Genomic DNA, 4,263 nt, shown 5'->3' with positions numbered 1-4,263 from the left:
CAAGGTTGCAGATATCCAAATTGCAGCAGGAAGGGCTGGGAGACCTTCCCATGATACAGAATCATAGAATGGCTTGGGCTTGGATAAAAATCCCAATTCCAAACCGCCTGGCCACAGTATTTCAGGGCAGCTGGCACTGGAGGAGAGGCAGGGATATATTGGAATAACACCCGTTTGTTTTCCTCCCTTTCCCTTCAGTATCAAGTGGATGTATTTAACACGGGCACATCCCTTTAGGCAAAGGGAATCCCGGGACCAGTCTGCCCCAGAGCTCTGATGTCACTGATGAGGTCAGAGCTGAAGGAGTGAGATCTCTGCCGGTGGTGGCTGCTGACTCCCGTGGCCACCAGCCCCTGAGGACCAGCCGTGTGACCTCCTCCTCCCGTCGGCCGGAGCATCCGGAGCCTCCGAGCTCAGGGCACAGCTCTGGGGCGTGGAAACTGGGCAACAAACCCCGAAAATCCTGGGGATGCAGGGCTGAGGGCGGCTGGGGTTTGGGCAGGAGTGCAGGGCTGCAGAGTGCAGGGACACGGGAATGCAGTGATGCAGGATAGCAGGGATGCAGGGATACAAGGATACAGGAATGAAGGGATGCAGAGATGCAGTGATACAGGGATGCAGGATTGCAGGGATGTAGGGACAAAGGGATGCAAAGATACAGGAATGAAGAGATGTGTGGGTGCAGGGATGCAGGGACTCAGGGATGCAGGGACATGGGTGCAGTGATGTGGGGAGGCAGTGATGTAGGGATAAAGGGATGTGGGGATACAGGATTGCAGGGATACAGGGAGATGGGTGCAGGAATGCAGGGATACAGGAATGCAGAGATGCAGTGATGCAGGATGACAGAGATGTGGGGATGCAGAGATTCAGGGACTCATGGATGCAGAGACTCATGGATACAGGGCCTCAGCAATGCAGGGATGCAGGGACAGAGAAATGCAGGGATGCAGGGACACAGGAATGCAGCAGCTCAGGAATGCAGGGACTCAGGGATGCAGGGACTCAGGGATGCAAGGACTCAGGGATGCAGGGACTCAGGGATGCAGGGACACAGGGACGCAGGGACGCAGCAGCTCAGGGATGCAGCAGCTCAGGGCTGCACCGCCCGCTGTCGCCAGGAGGTGGCACAGCCCGAGCGCTGATGTCGCACCGGGTCGCGCCCCTCGCCGCCGGGACCCCCCCAAAAAACGAGCGAGGTGATTCATCGCTTCCAGGAACGCCAAGGAAAATCTCACATGATTTTTCTGGGAAAGCCTTTGTGCGGAGTTACTTTGGCGTGGGAAGCAAACAGAAAAAAAGGCACAAACTCTGTTTCGCGCTGAGAGAAGGGGACAACGAGCATCCTCTGTCCGTGTCCCTGTGACCTTCCTGGCTGTGCCAGGAATCCCTCAGCTGGCCACAGGGAAAAAATGGATGGAGGGAGAGAAGGGAGGGAAGAAGGAAGGAAGGAATAGAGAAAGAAAGAGAGAGAAACAAAGAGAAAGAGAGAGAAAGAAGGAGAAAGAAAGAGAAAGAGAAAGAGAGAAGAGAGAGAATGAGAGAAGAGAGAGAGAGAAATAAATAAAGAAATAAAGAAAGAAAGAAATAAAGAAAGAAAGATAAAGAAAGAAAAAGAAAAAAGATAAAAAAAAAGAAAGAAAGAAAGAAAGAAAAAGAAAGAAAGAAAAAGAAAGAAAGAAAGAAAGAAAGAAAAAGAAAAGAAGTGTCAAAGCAAGGACCAAGGTGCTGTAGCCACCTGCAAGAGCTGATTATTTACAGGCATTTGATTTTCCTAAAGCTGCAGCCATTTCCTTGGGATGTGACAGCAGTGACAGCTGTCACCTGTGATATCTCCCAGGCACAGTGACCCAACCTGTTCCAGGCAGCCCCAAATCCACGGGAATGGTTTGCCTTTGGCACCCAGTCTCCTGCTGACATCCATCCATCATCTCCGAGCCAACCCAGCTCCTCTCCAGGGAAAACGCTGGCCCAGATGGCTCCTGGTATTTTCAGATAGCCAAAACTCCTCCTGGAAAGCGCCAAGCCCTGAGGAGGGGTGGGTTCCATCCTCCTGCCAGTGAGAACAGGAGCAGTGACACTCAGGGCTGTTTCTGGCTCGGCTGATGCACAGCCCAGGTCCTCCCTTACCTGTCCATAAAACCACCTGGTGTCTGTGCCAGGCTGGAGATGCACAGGAACAAATCAAACATCTCCTCTCTGCCTAGAGCACGAGTTCATGAGCTGCTGGTTTCGCTCAGGCCCGTTCTAATTGAAACATCATGTCTTGCACAATCATCTCCTTCTCCAGCCCCTTCTTCCCCTCTTTCAGAAACCGCTTCCTGCTTTTCCCAGCTGGACACGCTGTCCTTGCTCCTGCTTTGAAGCAAATATTTTGTTGGGTTTGGCTGCTGCCGCAGCCACACATCCCCTTCTGCCTGATATTTGAGCCATCTGCTGCCGAAGAGGATATTTGGGGCTGGAAATCTCCAAAGGGGTTTTGAGGTGCTGAGGTGAATCAAGAAGCGGCAGAGCAGGAGGAAAACCTTTCTCAGCTTCACCTGAGGAGTAATTCAGGCTGAAATAGTTGAAAAATTAAATGCTGGGAGATGCTTGTTCCAGCCAGCAGCTGATGCTCCCTGCTCCCCCCCAACACACAGGATCCAACCCTCATTTCCTCCTTTGTCCTGAGAGGATGGAAAAAGAGAATTGGCCTCCTGAGCCGTGGAGGCTGCCAGAGGCTGCCTTGTCTCATTGCTGCTGCTTGGAGAACATCTGCCTGTGCTCTGGGCCAGCCACCGCGGCCAGAGGGGCTGCAGGGACAGGAGCTGAAGTCACCTGAGGCAGGTGACAGCCCCTGCTCATGGGGCCTTTCCCTCCAGGACACACACAAAGAGTTTGCTCCTTGATGTTGCTCCTGTCTCTTTTTTTTTTTTTTTTTTTGTTGTTGTTGTTGTTATTGTTGTTGTTGTTTTGTTTTTTGGGTTTTTTTTTTTTCATTGGGTTGTTTTGAACAAAGGTTGTTTTTTTTTTTTGTCCAGCTGAGCCCCAAGATCCAGAGGTGCCTGCCCAAGGGGACTGCAGGGGGATACAGGAGGGACCACAAAGAGCTGCACAGTATTTCATACACACTGCATTTAATATTTCTAAACATTAAAGCATTAATTTTAATACTAAATTATTACTATTAAACATTTACTTACTTAATAAATAATGTTTTTCAACTTGATGCATTAGTTAAAGTTATTTAGCTATTTGTTTTAGGTTGTTTAACTTGTAATTTTGCATTACTGAAAGCAAGCAAAGTGAAAAAGCATAAGCATAACATTCAACTGAGCTCTAGATTTTTCTTGAGCCATCTTTTAATAAAAGAATTTTACAATATCACTGATCTTTAAATTTAAAGTTTACGATTTTTTTGCTGGCAGAACACAAGATGTTAGGTACAGGCTGAAATTTTGGGGTAGTTCAGGTTTGTGTCCTTGCTTTTTTGGTCATGGAGCAGTCGGTGTTTTTTTGTGTTTGATATGGATTTATGGTTTTTGTGGGAAGTTATTTAGGTCTCGCACTTGTTAAAGCACAAATGAACTTTCTGCCCTACGTTATTAACGGAAAAGAACTTTTAATTTGTTGTGGTTTAGGGTTTTTAATTAAAACTGGAGGAGGTGACAGGGACAATGTCACAGCCCCACCACGGGTTTCTTCTGCAGGACACGAGCCCTGGGCTTGGCATCCCCCAGCCTCCCTCATCCCACCCCACAGGATTGTGTCTCAGCTGCTCTGCAGCCTGCATCACTGCCTCTTGGGAAGCTCCAGGAATTCTCAGAAATATAATTTCCTCTTGGGTTTTCTCCCTTGAGCTTCAGGGGAGTTAATTCTTCATTAGCATTTAACGTTCATCTCCATCGCAGCTTTGTGGAGACCTGGAAAACCCCCCAATATTCCTGTGCAGACATCACACACCCCCTTTGCCCCCCAAATCTCTCTGGGTGAATGAAACACCTTCCCCCAAGCTCCCAAACCTTGAGCAGACCCCTGCCTGCCTCCTTTGGTCCTCAACACCCCCAAAAATACTCAACGGGGTGAGTTTTTCTCACCTGATCTGGAAGGTTTGGGCTGCTCCTCGCTGTCACTTCCAGGGGACAATTTGGGACACGGGGCTGGAGGCAGCTGCTGAATGGCTCTTTGTCCTCATGATGGATAAAGAGGGCGTTATTAAAGGAGGGAAATGAGAATCTCCTTGTTCTTCTAGACCAGATTCCTGCGGGGAGCAGCCTCACCCAT

General features: G+C 49.2%; 1 pseudogene; it reads right to left on the bottom strand.

Annotated features, from left to right (window-relative positions):
• Window positions 1-291: 291 nt before the first annotated feature.
• LOC136369548 (uncharacterized) lies at window positions 292-4,263 on the bottom strand (annotated as a pseudogene).

Source organism: Sylvia atricapilla, chromosome 18, assembly GCF_009819655.1.
Source record: "Sylvia atricapilla isolate bSylAtr1 chromosome 18, bSylAtr1.pri, whole genome shotgun sequence".
Lineage (NCBI taxonomy): Eukaryota > Metazoa > Chordata > Aves > Passeriformes > Sylviidae > Sylvia > Sylvia atricapilla.
Note: the sequence above shows the minus strand (reverse complement) of the source record. Positions and strands in the feature narration are given on the sequence as shown.